Source organism: Apium graveolens, chromosome 7 (genome assembly GCF_009905375.1).
Source record: "Apium graveolens cultivar Ventura chromosome 7, ASM990537v1, whole genome shotgun sequence".
Classification (NCBI taxonomy): domain Eukaryota; kingdom Viridiplantae; phylum Streptophyta; class Magnoliopsida; order Apiales; family Apiaceae; genus Apium; species Apium graveolens.
In genome coordinates this window covers 84,824,553-84,841,728 of record NC_133653.1, presented here as the reverse complement: position 1 = coordinate 84,841,728, position 17,176 = coordinate 84,824,553, and the positions used below count along the sequence as shown (strand labels likewise).

Here is a 17,176-nt window from a genome sequence, read left to right as displayed (position 1 = left end):
TAAGAAGCACTATTCTAGTTTTTGACTTAATAATAAGATACACAAAGTAAACTTCAACTAAGCTCAATATCAGAATTTGCTTGTGTTAAGAGATTTCCACATAAACAATTACTTCAGACATGGGATCTTTAGTATATTAAAGACTACTAGTTCAGCATCTAGCACAATTATCCTCATTGGATTGAATAGTCACAGAAACATTCATATCACTATCAGAGTTTAGAAATTCACATCAGACAACAATCAGCATTTAAGCAAATTTTCAATTTAGGCACGAAATTCACAAAGATATTAATATCTGTAGATACTGATCATAAAGTCTGATGTATCAGAACATAAACTAAGCAGATTTAGAAAAAGAACCTGAAACCATTCCAAGTTCATTTACCAATCTTGTAAAGGTTGCTTCACATAGTGGTTTTGTGAAGATATCTTCTAGTTGTTGATCTGTTGGAACAAAATACAATTCCGCTGTACCTTCTTCCACATGTTCCATTATGAAGTGGTACCTAATGCTGATGTGCTTTATCATTGAGTGTTGAACTGGATTATCTGTCATAGCAATAGCACTTTGATTATCACAGTAAATAGGGATTTTAGAATATATTAACCCATAATCCAGTAACTGATTCTTCATCCAAAGAATTTGTGCACAACAGCTTCCTGCAGCAATGTACTCTGCTTCTGCAGTTGATGTGGAAATTAACTTCTGTTTCTTGCTAAACCAAGAAACTAATCTGCCTCCAAGAAATTGGCAGCTTCCACTTGTGCTTTTCCTGTCAATTTTGCATCCTGCAAAATCTGCATCTGAGTAACCTATTAGCTTAAAGTCTGATTCTCTAGGATACCACAATCCCAGATCAGCTGTACCCTTAAGGTATTTGAAAATTCTTTTCACAGCTGTTAAGTCAGGTTCTCTTGGATCTGCTTGAAATCTTGCACAAAGACAGGTAGCATACATGATATCAGGTCTATTTGCAGTTAGATAGAGTAGTGAGCCAATCATACCTCTATAATCAGTAATATTTACTGATGTACCAGTATCCTTATCCAATTTTGTTGCAGTGGCCATAGGAGTGGATGCACTTGAACAATCTTGCATTCCAAATTTCTTCAACAAATTTCTGGTGTACTTTGATTGAAAAATAAAAGTTCCTTCTGCATTTTGCTTGACTTGAAGGCCCAGAAAATAGCTAAGTTCTCCCATCATACTCATTTGATATCTTGACTGCATTAGCTTGGCAAACCTTTTATAAAGTCTGTTATTTGTAGAACCAAAAATGATATCATCAACATATATCTGCACCAAAAGTAAGTCCTTTCCATGGTTGAGATAAAACAGTGTTTTGTCAATAGTCCCTCTATTAAATCCACTTTCCAAAAGAAACTGAGCTAATGTCTCATACCATGTTCTTGGAGCTTGCTTAAGGCCATAAAGTGCTTTGTCAAGTCTGTAGACATGATTAGGAAATTTTGAATCTACAAAACCTGGAGGTTGTTCAACATATACTTCTTCTTCCAATTCTCCATTAAGAAAGGCACGTTTTACATCCATTTGAAAGACTATAAACTTTTTGTGAGCAGCATAAGCCAAAAATATCCTTATGTCTTCCAATCTAGCAACTGGTGCAAATATTTCATCATAATCAATTCCCTCCTATTGAGAATATCCTTTTGTAACCAGCCTTGCTTTATTCCTTGTAATTATGCCATCACTATCAATTTTGTTTCTGAACACCGACTTTGTACCAACTACATATCTATTCTTTGCTCTTGGCACTAGGGTCTAGACTTTATTTCTTTCAAATTCATTTAACTCTTCCTGTATTGCTTGAACCCAATCAGCATCTTGAAGAGCTTCTTCCACTTTCTTTGGTTCAGTCTGAGAAAGTAAAGAGTGATAGAGACATTCATTTGATGTAGCTGTTCTAGTTCTGACACCTGTATCAGGATTTCCAATAATTAAGTCAGGTGTATGTGCTTAAGTCCACTTCCTTGCAGATGGAAGGTTTTCTCTAGAACTGGATGCTCCCTATGATACATGCTGTTTTCATCAACCTTTTCTGATGCTCCCCCTGAAATTATGCTCTCTGAGTTGGATCCTTCAAAATTGGAGTTCCCAGAATTATCAGAACTTGGCCCATTAGAACTTGATGAATCAGAACTTGAAGAGCCAGTTGTAGGTTCTGATGCTTCTTGAGATGTGGTTGTATCTTCAGTAGGCTCCCCCTACACAGGTGCATATTCCTTTGGCGTAGTCACCACAGTTTCAATAATATCAGAGTTTAATCCATCAGAGTTTGTAGTATCAGGATTTAGACTATCAGGATTTACAGTATCAGAATTTAAAACTTCATTCACAAATCTCAGCTGATCATGATCATTGAAATCTTTAAGTCCTGTAATCTTCTTATCATCAAAAGAGACATTGATAGATTCCATGACAACCCTTGTTCTTAAATTGTAGACTCTGAAGGCTTTTGTGGAAAGTGGATATCCAAAAAAAATTCCTTCATCAGCTTTTAGATCAAATTTGGATAGCTGTTCAGGATGAGTCTTAAGAAAAAAACACTTGCATCCAAATACATAAAAATACTTCAGATTTGGATTCTTTTTCTTCACCATCTCATATGGTGTCTTTCCATGCTTGTTAATGAGTGTTGTATTTTGAGTAAAACAAGCAGTCTGCACAGCTTCAGCCCAAAAATATGTTGGTAATTTTGCCTCATCAAGCATAGTCCGTGCAGATTCAATGAGAGTTCTATTCTTTCTTTCAACAACTCCATTTTGCTGTGGAGTTCCAGGAGCAGAGAATTCCTGCTTGATTCCTTGGTCTTTGCAGAACTCTTCCATAATCAAATTCTTGAACTCAGTGCCATTATCACTTCTTATGATTTTAATAGAGTCTTTAACCACTTTATCCAGTTGTTTGACATGATCAATCAAGATAGATACAGTTTCACTTTTTGTGTGCAAGAAATACACCCATCTGTATCTGGTGAACTCATCCACTACGACCATAGCATATTTCTTCTTTGCAATAGACATGACATTCACTGGACCAAATAGATCAACATGTAGTAGGTGATAAGGCTCAAGAATTGAAGATTCAGTCTTGCTCTTGAATGAAGATTTTCTTTGTTTTGCTTTTTGACAGGAATCACAAAGGCCATCAGGAGCAAATACTGATTTTGGAAAACCTCTCACAAGATCTTTCTTGACTAGTTCATTTATATTGTTAAAATTTAAATGAGAGAGTTTCTTGTGCCAATTCCAGCTTTCTTCAATTGATGCTCTACTTAACAGACAGATTGCAGAACCATCAGTACTTGTTGAAAGCTTGGCTTCATAAATGTTACCATGCCTGCATCCTTTCAGAACAACTTTACCTGTAGATTTGCTTACAACTTCACAGTGTTCTTCAAAGAAATCCACATGATAACCTCTATCACAGATTTGACTAACACTCAGCAAATTGTGTTTAAGTCCTGAGACTAGAGCTACTTTTTCAATGATGACATTCCCCAGATTGATATTGCCATATCCCAAAGTTTTTCCCATGTTGCCATCTCCATAAGAAAAACTTGGGCCAGCTTTCTCCACAAAGTCTGATAGCAGGGCTTTATTTCCAGTCATGTGTCCAGAACATCCACTGTCCAGAACTAAGATGTTTTTCCTGTTGCCCTGCAATCACAAAGACCACTAATGATTAGTTTTAAGGACCCAGACTTGCTTGGATCCTTTGGCCTTATTAAGTTTGTTAACATTTGTAGCGGATTTAGCATAAGAGTTTATGTTAACATTTTTCTTATCAGCATTTACACTATCAGACTTTACATCAGAACTTACACTAGAAGGAATAATGCTAACTTTCTTTAAAGAAGGTTTTATTTGATAATAATCATAGTACAAACTATGATATTCCTTACAGGTATAAATGGAATGCCATAAACTACCACAATGAAAACAAGGATGTTGTGGCCTATATCTAACAGACTGACTCTTAACTCCTGACTTTGAAGGTAAGGAGTTTATGTTCTTATTTTTCCTGTAAAAAGAAGCCAGATGGTTAGAATTTCCACAGTTGTAACTTTTATTTCTAGGAGCATTAGGAACAAGCTTAAAATAATTACTTTTATTCACACCTTCATTTCCATTCCTATTTTTCCTAGGGAGCTTTACCTTGTTTATATTCTTAACATCTTTCAGCTTATGCTTAAGCTGCTTCTTTGTCATTAAGCCTATGTTAACTTCAGTTGGCTTATCCTGTTTTGGTTTGTCAGAAGTTAATTTCTCTTTAACTTCTGATTTATCAATATCAGACTTTATAGCTACAAACTTAACAGGATTTACCTTTGGCTTTTGTTTAACAACTATAGGCTCAATTTCTACAGTTCCCTTATCATTCTTATCATCTCCATAACCTAAGCCTTCTTTCCAGTTTCCACTACTTAACAAATTTTGAGTTGTTCTGCCAGAGTTAGTCCAAGTCCTGATAATCCCTCTTTCCTTTTCTAACTAAGTTTTTAGAGATTCATTTATTTTAAGTACTTCATCCCTAACATAAAATGCATCATCTCTATCTTTCTGAGTTTGATGAAACATGACTAACTCTTTTCTAAATAATCATTCCTCTTTTTATAAGCAAGATTTTCAGAAGTTAATCTTTCACATGTTAAAGTTTGATCTCTATAACTAATGAACATGGTTTTAAGATATCTTCTCCACTCAATAATATCATCAGTATGAAAGGCATAAGTAGTTTGAGGTACCTTTAACTCATCATTATCAGAACTACTATCAGCATTTGCCATCAAGGAATAGTTTACCTCACTTTCAGAATCTGAAGTGTCTGTCCAGCTTTTCTTCTTTGTGACAAGAGCCTTGCCTTTGTCACTCTTCACTTTCTTGCAATAAGGAGATATGTGGCCTTTCTCACTACAGTTGTAGCACTTGACATTTGAGTAATCTCCTCTATCAGACTTTCCTCCTTTGCCTTCAGATTTTCTGAAACCCTTCTTATCAGAACTTGCACCTTTCCTGGAAAATTTCTTTCCCTTTCTGAATTTCCTGTATGCAATCCGTGTGATTCCTTTCACCATAAGAGCACACAGCTTCATCATCTCTTCATCAGCATCCATCTCAGGTAAGCTTTCAGTTTCTGAATCATCATCACTATCAGAACTTGATGACTCAGTATCAGACTTTGTCATGAGAGCTTTTCCTTTGCCTTTTCTTGAGGCAGCTGCTTTGGGGATTCCTCCTCAGCCTTTAGAGCAATTGTCCTTGACTTTCTTCCATTCCTCTTGCTTCTTTGTTCCATCTCAAGTTCATGAGTCTTGAGCATCCCATAAATTTCATCAAGAGTTGTTTCTTCAAGATTATAGTTATCTCTTATAGTGGTGGCCTTCAAATCCCAACTTTCAGGAAGAGCTAACAGGAATTTAAGATTTGAATCTTCAAGATCATATTCCTTGTCAACTAGTGACAAATCATTCAAGAGTTTGACAAATCTGTCATATAAACCAGTCAATGACTCATCAGATTTTGAGTCAAAGTGCTCATACTCTTGAGTGAGTATAGTCTTCTTGTTCTTCTTAATTGAATCAGTTCCCTGGTATCTTGTCTCCAAGGCATCCCATATCTCCTTTGCAGTCTTGCAGTTAATTACCCTATTTGACATGACATTATCAATGGCACTATGCAGCAAGTGTCGTACCTTAGCATCCTTAGCAATCGATGAGATATCTTCAGCAGTGTAATCACTCTTCTCCTTTGGAACAGACTTTGTTGGTTCACCTGCAACTACAACAGAGAGTTTGGTTGGCTTGTGTGGTCCTTCATTAATCCTGTCAAGGTATTTTGGATCTATAGCTTCCAGAAACATAGACATCCCCACCTTCCATATGGGATATTCAGATGGTTTCAGTATGGGAACTCTAATAGTCTCATATCGATTATGGATTTGAGTCTTTGGAGGTTCTTCAGTTTTGGTGGGCTTGGTTGGAGTTTGTTCTTCTTCAGACATGATTGTTTTTGGATCTTAAACTGTTTGTGTGTTAACAGATCTGCTCTGATACCACTTGTTAGGTCTCACACACTGTAGAAGGGGGTTGAATACAGTGTTTATCACAATCAAATCGAATATAAGAACACAGAAAATAGATTTTATTTAACACAATAAACTATGTTACAGTATGGAACTGTCCTCTCTCAGTGATGAACAACTTATCACGAGAGCTGCTAGGGTTACAATGAATAATAACTTCGATTATGATAACACATATAGTGTAAACCCTATATTTGTGTTTATATACTACATAGTTACAAGATAAATTATAATTGATATGGAATATAATTCTGCTTCCTAAAATATATCAACTACTTATCTTTTCTTCCAAGTATTCTATTCTTCATAGAATTCCTTCTTCATGCATATCTCTTCTTGCGTTTGTCTTGATCTTCTTTCCTTTCAGTCCGTTGCCTTCCTTATCTGAAAGTCTTCTTAAGTCCTGATATTATCTGCTGATAAATATCTCCTGATAACTTAAGTTTTGATAACTTAAGTTCTGATATCTTAAGTTCTGACTTCAGTATAAGTACTGATTTGCAGTTAAGTACTGATTTGTCCTGTTAAGTAAGATCTGAAAACTAAACACAAATCATATTAGTCATGACATTATCAAATATATCTAACATATACACTTTTGCTTTGTCAGGCTTGCAAACTCTGATTTCCAATTCTAGTTTCTGAAATTCCTTGTATATTTCTTCAGGTACTGATAACACATTCAACTTTTATTTCCGACTTAACGCGTCCGCCACACCATTTACTTTACCGGGATGATAGTTAATCGTGCAGTCATAATCCTTAATCAACTCTAACCATCTCATATGTCTCATATTAAGCTCTTTTTGTGTGAATATGTATTTTAAGCTTTTGTGATCCGTATGAATCTCACATTTTTCTCCATATAGATAATGTCTCCAAATCTTCAAAGCGAATACTATGGCTGCTAATTCCAAATCATGAGTAGGATACTTTTGTTCGTGTGGTTTCAATTGCCTTGACGCATACGCAATAACCTTATCGTGTTGTATCAGAACGCATCCGAGTCCTTTATGAGAAGCATCGCTATAGATTACGAAATTCCCTTGATCGTCTGGAAGTGACAAAACAGGTGCTGTAATTAATCTTCGCTTCAATTCCTGAAAACTTTCTTCACATTTGTCATTCCATATAAACTTTTCATTCTTCCGTGTAAGCTTCGTCAATGGTGTTGCAATCCTTAAGAAATTTTGAACAAATCGACGATAATATCCCGCTAATCCCAAGAAACTTCTTACCTCTGTTGGTGTTCTCGGTCTTTCCTAATTTGTAATCACTTTAATCTTCGCTGGATCCACTTTGATCCCTTCATTACTGACTATGTGTCCTAAGAACTGAACTTCCTATAACCAAAACTCACACTTCGAGAATTTAGCATATAATTTCTTCTTCCTTAAAATCTCCAAAGCTGTCCTCAAATGTTCTGCATGATCCTGTTCTGTCTTTGAATAAATCAAAATGTCATCTATAAACACAATAACAAAATTGTCCAAGTATTCCTTGAAAATTCTGTTCATCAGGTCCATGAATGCTGCCGGGGTATTAGTTAATCCAATAGACATTACTAAAAATTCATAATGTCCATACCTTGTTCTGAAAGCTGTCTTTGGTATATCTTCTGGCTTAATCTTTAGTTAGTGATATCCCGATCTTAAATCGATCTTGGAGAAGTACTTGGCTCCTTTTAATTGGTCGAACAAATCATCAATTCTAGGCAACGGGTACTTGTTCTTGATAGTAAGCTTGTTGAGCTCTCGATAGTCGATGCACAGTCTCATGCTTCCATCCTTCTTTTTGATAAATAGCTCTGGTACACCCCACGGGGATACACTGGGTCTGATTACTCCTTTATCTAACAATTCTTGCAATTGCTTTTCTAGTTCCTTCATCTCAACGGGCGCCATTCTGCATGGGGCCTTGGATACTGGTTCCGTTCCAGGTGCTAAGTCAATCGCAAACTCAATTTCTCTGTCTGGAAGAAGTCCTGGTAATTCATCGGGAAATATGTCTGGAAATTCATTGACTACTGGAATATCTTCAAGTTTTGCCGGCTCCTGACTTTTATCAATCACATACACAACGAAATGCTCACATCCTTGTCATAGTAACTTTTTAGCTTGGATCAGCGTTAAGAACTTCTTTGCTTGCTTCAGGCCCTTAAACATTACTATCCTTTCGTCTGGCGTCTTCACCATTACCTTCTTATTTCAACAATCTATCTAAGCATCGTGCTTAGATAACCAATCCATTCCTAAGATAACGTCAAACTCTCCTAGCTTAAATGGTATCAAGTCCACACAAAACTTACTACCAGAAATCTCAATTTCACAATTCCCATAAACTTGATTAACAGATATACGTTCTTGATTTGCTAATTCCACAATCATTATTTCATTTAAATACTCAACTGAATAGTTTAACTTACTAACAAAATCTTGAGAAATAAACAATCGAGTTGCTCCCAAATCTATTAACACTTTGGCACATAAAGAATTCACATTAAGCGTACCTGCCACGACATCAGTATCCTGGATAGCGTCCTTCACAGACATATCAAAAACTCTAGCCCTTGGAGTCTCATTCACTACTGGAGTAGATCCCATAATTCTCAACGCATTGCTGACTGGGCACTACTAGAAAAAGTAGAATAGACATCGCCTCTTAGACATCGGTTGATGTTGGCATTGATGTAAAAAGAATTTTTTACATCGATTTTATCCAACTGATGTCTTTGTGTATAATAGACATCAGTTTTTTCAACCCAGCTGATGATACAAGTATGTTTTAAAAAAAAATGATCCCGCGCTCTTCCCCTTTCCCCCTCAACCAAATAATTCATTCCCTCTTTAAAATTCCCCCCTTTCTTTGCCTTGGCAAAATTTCAAGCCTAAAATCTTCCCTCCCCTCTTTTGGACTTTACACATAAGATTAATTAAATCAAAAAATAAAATACATATACCTACAACATCTCTTCAAACATCAAATATAAAACATAAAATCAAAAACCCTCTCTTCTCTCTCCTCTTTCTCTTTACTCGACCGAAGAACAACCCATCTCAACCATGTTCTTCTCTCTCTGTCTGCATTTTGACCACTCTGTCCGCTCTCTCCTCTCTCTCTCTCTCTCTGAAAAGGTCGTCAGAGTTTGTTCAAGTCGGAGTTTAAAGCTCAAATTGGAATATAAAGCTCAAGTCGGAGGTTAAAGCTAACTCAGAGGTCTAAGCTTGAATTGGGTAAATATTAAACCCTAACTTTTAAATTGGGTGTTTTAAATTGAAACCCTAATTTTTTATGCTTCTTGGGTCACTAATTATGTTGATGTGGGGTTTTGTTTCTTTTATAATCTGAGGTAGAGGATGTTTGTTTCCTAGGACCTATTAGTACTAATTACGAGCGTTATTAAAGTTGAAATCTTTACCTGTTCTGGTAGGGTTTTTTCTTTTATAATTTTAGGCAGAGGATAGTGTATCTAGTACATAGTGGCTAGTAGTGGTAAGTAAGAGGGTTATTAAAGTTGATAGCTTTATATGTTTTGGTGGTAATGGTTTTTATTGTGGTCTCCGATCTAAGCTGACAACAAGTAATCTGTTTTATTTATTTGTTTTTGTAAGTTATCACTTATTAATTTGTCAGTGTCGGATATTCATTTCGTTGATTCTAGTTGATAATCTTCTTTATCTAAATCTAGTGATCAATTTAGTTGACTATTTTTAAGTTTAATTTTGGAGTATTAGACGGGATTAATTTGGTTTTGCTATTTGGTTGCAGTGATGTCTCAGAATTTGATGCTCCACTTCCTATTGGTGCTGCATCAGAAGGCAAAGAATGTGCCGAGAAAGAATGCTCGAGAAAGAGGTATGATGTTTTGCTATAAATCTTCCCTCTTATTATTAATGGCTTAAATTTTTAAGGTAGATTAGCTAGAATATACTAAACAATGTAGTAGTCAATATAATTGTTTTTTTTTATATTTGCATCCATCAGACTAAAACTAGTTAAACTTCTGAATTAGCTTAGAATTGCAGTCACCTACATAAGTGATATTGTTATCACCTGCATAAGTGCAAGATTTTATGTTTCCTAATATGGATGTCAATAGTAAAGGACATTGTTATCATTATTATTATTGTATTGAAATGTTTAGTTTGTGAAATTAAATTTGTGTTGCATATTTGATTTTTCTGCAGGCTCTTACAAGTGCTTGGCAAAAAGCATGTTCATCGCCAACTCCGAGTTTTAAGAACTATTTTGCAGATAACATGATGGCAACTCTATGAAATTTAGGTGTTTAATAATTTGCTTATAGTTATGATTTCGTACAGGGATCAAAGGCAATTTCTGAGATGTTGATTAGAAATTCAAGATTGCAGATTCTTGAATTGGATAACAATTGTGTATTTATGCAAGCTTACTAATTTGATACTGTTGGTTATGTTTTATTCAAATTCGCTTCGTGCAAAATCATTCTGATTATTTTTTCTTTTTTATAATGGAGGTAGGGCTTCTCAGAGCTTGCAAGATCACTTGTTGGGAATGAAACCTTGCACACGATGTACCTAAAGTGAGTTTAAAAAATTAGCATTAATTTGTTTGTACAATTCGATTTTGATTCTAAACGTGCAAATTTTATGCCAATGTTGACCTGTATTATTATCCTTTAGTAACTTTTTGTGATTTTCTTATGTCCAAGTCGAAACCATGGGGGTGCTTTGGGTGCTTCTACTCTGGCTGAAGGCCTTGAGAGGAACAGATCATTGCGGGTATGTGTTTCTGTTTCACTGCTCACTATCATTTTTGCTTGATCATACCATAGAAAGTTAGTATCACGTGCGGCATGTGGGCCTGCATTGCATCACCTGAATTTGCTTTGACTGCAATTATGCGACAAAATTATAGTAGTAGTACTCTGACTGGGATCTTCTTCCACCAAAGAAAATCAAGGATCCCGGGCAAAAAAAAGTAATTTCTTAAGCATTAAACTATGTATGTTCAATTTTAAATTTAACATCACTACTCTTGAATATAATATTGAACTTCCCACTCATAATAATGACAGCCTGAAGATTGGGATGACAAATAATTTATCCCTGATCCTGAAGATAAGAAACCAGAGGTACAGACTCTCATTCTCTTTAATATTGAAACTCTATGATCATTTAAATTTGATGTCCGTATACCTCAATCAGCATTTTGTTAAACTTGATACCTGTCTTATAAAACAGGGTTATGATGACATCCCCAAGGAGATACAAGATGCTGATGCCAAGAAGGTAACATATTATGATTCTTCAGTTTCTCTGTTTGGCACAATTTATGTCCTTTAGCAGATTTTAACTGTTTGACTTTATGTTTACAACTTCATCCAGATGACTGGGATGATGAGGAATATAGTGAGTGGACACCCCCAACTGTCCCAAATCCTGAATACAAGGGTCCGTGGACACCCAAGGTCTGTTGATTTTACATGAGACGGTCTAAATTCTCATTAAAAAGTATGATCTTAATTTTTATTAACTTGTTTTATTATGCAGAAAATTAAGAATCCTGCCTACAAAGGAAAGTGGAAGGCACCTATGATGGGTAAATAATTTTTCAGGATTTTGTATTCTTGGACTCCATAAAATGGAAAGTAGTAATAGTTGATGAGAGAGAGGTTGTCACGATATGCTGCGTGTGAGGGCAAATCCAGCTCTTCCAAGCTTTTAGAGTTTTGGATTCCTTCTATAATATCCAATGCGCAGTTTGAGCAGTACTGTGATACTCTTCTACTAGAATAGATGGATGGATATGTGTAGTATTTGATGTTTGGATTAGATGTATCTGTTGTACAAGATGTTTGAATATTGGTTAGATTTATAGATAGCTGGTATTTTGCAGCAATTGGTTTTGGTAGTTTATTGATTTGGCAATTTTTTGGTATCTATATTTTTAAAATATGCATTAATAAATAGGTACATACATCATTACAATGGAAAACGATGTCTTTCAAATCTTAATACATCAGATTTAGTTGAACATTGACATCAGTATTACCGATTAAAATCGATGTTAAATACTACAACAAAAAAAATCTTAAAACAGAAAACCGATGTTATTAAGCTTTATAGGCATCGGTTTGTCAGTCATAGATATCGGTTTGAAATAAATAACCGATGTCAGAAGTTATATTTACATCGGTTTATCTTGAAAACCGTTGTTATTGGTACTAGTAACATCAGTTTAATGGGTAAATGGTAATATTTTACTTATCTCACATATGTTTAAATTGATAAAAATATCATATTATGATAATATATGAAGATTAGATATGCATTATAAATTTAACATCTTTAAAAACTGATGTTATACGTCTTCTTTAACATCAGTTTAAAATCGATGTTAAATGGGGGGTCTTTAACATCACCCACGAAGACATCGTATTTTTTTGTTCATAGACATCGGTTTTTAGCCGATGTCTATTCTACTTTTTCTAGTAGTGGGGGTTGGTGTCTTGCAATCCCTGGCTATATGTCGTGGCTTCCCACATTTAAAGCATATAAATCCAATAGTTGGAACCTTAACCGCTGGATTCCGGGTAGCCTGATCCTTTTTCACTGGCTTTTTTGCTGGCTGATTGCGACACTCTCTCGAATAGTGCCCTTTCTGATTACACTTGAAACAAACCACGTTCAACTTATTACAAACTCCTCCGTGTTTCTTCCCACATACTTGAGTATCTGGAAAAGTTAGCCTCAACTGATTCGGCTGATTCACATTGACTGAACGGTTGCCTTGACCTCCGTCGCCTGCATTCTATTTCTAGACATTAAAATTTCTCCCTGGATGAAACTTGCCCTTCTTAAAATTTGGAAACTTTCCTGGTTGTGACTGTCCTTCATTCCCTTCAAACTTTCTCTTCTTACTTTCTTTTTCTTTCTGTGACATCTCGCTCTCATTTTCTGCAATCATGGCCTTCTGTACAACTCCTACATAGGTATCCAATTCAAATATGGCTACCTTTCCTCTGATCCATGGCTTCAGACCTTGCTGGAATCTCTTAGCCTTCTTCCTATCAGTATCTACATATGATGGCACATACCTTGACAACTCTTCAAACTTATTCTCATAATCAGCTACCGACATATTTCCTTGCTTTAACTCTAAAAACTTCAGCTCCATTTGATCCTGAACAAACTGGGGAAAATACTTTTCTAGAAACAATTCTTTAAACCTCTCCCAAGTAATAACATATGTACCTTCCAATGTCTTCACAGTTTCCCACCAATAGGTAGCCTCATTCTTTAAATAATAACTTGCAAACTCAACCTTCTGTTCTTCCTTCACTTTAACTAAAGCAAACGACTTCTCTATTTCCTTTAACCAATTCGCTTCAATCGGATCTAAGGAACTTTTGAATTCTGGTGGGTTCACCGCCTGGAAAGTTTTGAAAGTTACCTGGGGATTGGTCTGTCTTTGTTGTTGTTGAGTCAGGTGAACTGTTTGTTGAGCCAAGATTTGAAGAATCTGGGCTACTGCTGGGTCTATGGGTCCTGGGTTTGCATTCTGATTGGTATTATCTTGGTTGTTGTTGTTTTCTTCATTCTGGGTGTTGGTGCGGGTATTTCTTCTAGGAGGCATTTTCTGTAAAGAATCAAACAACTTATTTAGCTTTTAAATCAAATCTTTTGCATAAAAGAAAAGTTTTATAAAACAAAAATATCTCTTTTTGAAAACAGTTGTAATAGTTGAACTAAGTAAACTGCATGCTTCTTTACAGAATGTAAACAGTAAAAGGGGGTAGGGTACATGGTATCACAGGAGGTATAATTGGTGCAATAAATAAAGTAAAGTAAAATAGGTGCAGTAATGTAAATGGCAATGCTGGAAAGGAAAAATGTACTGATATATATAGATCAAAAGTTTTAGGTAGTACAAGCGTAAAGACGCTTCAAAAGTAAAAGCAAAAGGGGTACAACAAACCTACTCACTAGTCGGCAGATCTAGTCTATAAATACAACCCGAAAGTCTGCTGATACACACTACACACTACTGTACAAGCTAAACAACCACAACAGCACTGATCAGCATCTCCATCTCTGTGCCTCTAGCTCTAACTCCAAGGAAACTCTGGTCCACCCAGCCTCTCGAGATCCTCCATCACCTCGCTATCCCATCCCATAAATGCATTAGGGCCAGCTAATGTAGCTCCATGTAGCCTGGCCTCAAGAATCCTGTGTATCACATGGATCTCCTCTCGGAGCTCCCTCACACTATGATCAACATCTGTAGTCCTGATGATATGCTGTAGCTCTCGGATCTGTGCCAACAAGGAATCATGTTCCAGTAGAAGAGTCTCATACCGGTAATAAGGAACAGGATGCAATGTAGACTGGAATGGGACACCCGCAACTGAATGCCCAGTGGAATCTGAATCAGCTGGTGGGGGTCCCCTGATAGGTGGCCTCATGCCTGGGGGTGGAATAGCCTGTAGTGGTACGGGCTGCAACACAGGTGGAGGTAAAATAGCCAATACTGGTGGAACAATAGGACATAGATCTGAAGATGGTCCTCCAACTAAGGGCTCTGAGTGATCAGCTGATACAGGGATGAAAGTGTCGGCCATCGCTGCTATCTGAAATCATATCGCAATAATAAGAATCTTGAGCCACGACACGAATTATACTAATACCTGTTATACCGTCGCACTCAACCTCTCGATGTTTTATTTTTCTATTTCCTTACTTCTAATCCTAACCCTCTACCCATTCCCGTCAACCTAGGCTTGTGTCAGTGACTTATAACCTGTAGCTCCGATACCAAACTTGTGGCGCCCTCCAAACCTGGGTCAGAAGTTTGGGATCCTGTAATATATGTGAATTTTAAGAATAATAATAATAATAATAATAATAATAATAATAATAATAATAATAATAATAATAATAATAGTAATAATAATAGTAATAATATTAAGATTTGGATTAGAATTAAAATAAGTGTTTTTTAATTATTTGCTAATTAGAAGAGAAACAAAATTAATGGTAATTTGTTGATATAATTTTAATTCTAATAATAATGGGATGCTTAGACTATTATATAAATAAGCTCTAAAAGATTAAGCAGAGGAATTAGTCGGTGACTTTATACTATATAAACACATATTTGGTACCCTAAAAAAAGTAGAACATACGCGTAAAAGGGGTTTATGGGAGCGGCAGGACAACATGGAGTTAACGACGAATCAAAGAGAGATCGTGTGCTCAATCTCAAATAAGGTACTTTTGTCTTATTATAAATCATTGTTATGCCTCTGTATGTGGGACAATGCATTTACTTGTAAAAATCAATTATGCACTTGGCACACATGTTTGTGTATATAAAAAATACTGATTTTAGAGATTGTTTGATACAAATTTGATTAGAGTTGTTTCAATAATTTAATTATACTCGTGTAAAACTGAATAAATTTAGGTAAAATAACTAATATATAATTATAAAAAGTATTACTTGATTTTGGTAGCTTAAGATATTAATGATGATATAGGCTTTAATGTTAGTAATTCTATAGACCAGGTTCATAAAATCTATAAATATTGAGATTAGATGAGTAAATAAAAGATAGCAATTAATTCATGTTATTAAATATATAATTACATATTTTCTTGGTATTATAGTAGAGCTAATCTCTTAGTACATGAAGTGAACAAACTGAGAATGTAATTGTTCGGTCAAACAGGATACCAACAAGATTTTGTATTAAGTTAGTTCATGGAATCAGACTCCCAGTTAGTTTGATTATTTTATTTTATGAACACACTGACTTTCATGGCATGATAATAAACTAGTTTATACATACGTAACCATAGTCAACTTGATTAATTAATGTGTATTGAATTTGTGGCTGCAGTGACATGTTATTTTCACGAGGCAAATTGCATGATTAAATAATTTTGTAAATAAATTATAAGTAGTAATACTTAATTAATAAATGAATATAAAAAATGTATATTAATTTTATATTATAATTTTGTATTTAGATCGCGGGTTGGGGTTTTAGCAGATCATTTGCAGACCTTGATATTACTTTAGTTGCGATATTCGAGGTACGGATTATGTCCCCTTTTTATTCAATACTCCTCTTCTTAGAAATTAAATATCTCTGATTTGTTGAATTTCGTATTTATTCGCTCCGTCAATATTATTTGGTTATTTTGACTTCCGAAAATTATTTTAAAAATTGATTTATGACACCCTCTGTTTTGGAGACCTGAATTATTTGTCTCAGGTGATTTTTAAATTTTGCGAGAAATATTATTTTTTATTTGGACCCTTAGTGTGATTTAGGGTATACCGAGTTAACCAGATGTAGGGGCACTACAGCCATGTCATTGCGGCACTAGTGACATGACACATTCGTGGCAGTGTGATTGGTCACGGCGTATCCTTCTGTTAGCTCTTGGGAGGAGCTTTTGCGCATTTGATATTTGTTTCAGGATACGTGGGTGCACCCAGAGTTTGATTTGTGATTTGATTTATGGTGACGTTGTATATGCCGTACATGTTATCCATTCTGTTGCACGCATTAGGTACCCTATGATGTGTGTATTTGTATATGTTCTGATCTCGGTATGAAATATCCTAGCCCTTGTTGCTTCAGCCTTACTTATTTTTAAAATTGTTGTTTTATTATAAATTGCTGATTATTTATATCTGATCTCCTGTTTTATAAATTGTAATTTCAAATCCGTACTGGGCATTTGGCTCATGTCGTATTCTTTTTCTAGCAGGTGCTTAGGGGGATTTGGGACTGTGTGATGGAGAGCTTCCCTTTATTTTGTTCTTAGGATTTCAGACTTCTATCATTATTTAGACTTAATTTCTTATTAGAGATTTCAACATTTATATTATTGGTTTAGACATTTCGGAGATTTAATATTATTTTTGAGATTTTAGACTGTTAAATTATTGTTAGAAATATAATAGTGCTCTTTGTGTAGGTTTTTGGATTTTAAGTAATATCTCCCTTCTACATTTAAGAAGGGGGTGTTACAGAGATGGCATCAGAGCCAGGTTCTTTCTTGTAGAAAACCT

General features: G+C 35.3%; 1 long non-coding RNA gene across 1 annotated transcript; it reads left to right on the top strand.

The window, feature by feature from the left end:
- Nucleotides 1-11,010: 11,010 nt before the first annotated feature.
- On the top strand, nt 11,011-11,383 carry LOC141671244 (uncharacterized). The gene is made up of 3 exons (XR_012555022.1): nt 11,011-11,068; nt 11,166-11,222; nt 11,332-11,383. It is a non-coding gene; the product is annotated as an uncharacterized LOC141671244 (long non-coding RNA).
- Nucleotides 11,384-17,176: the final 5,793 nt, after the last annotated feature.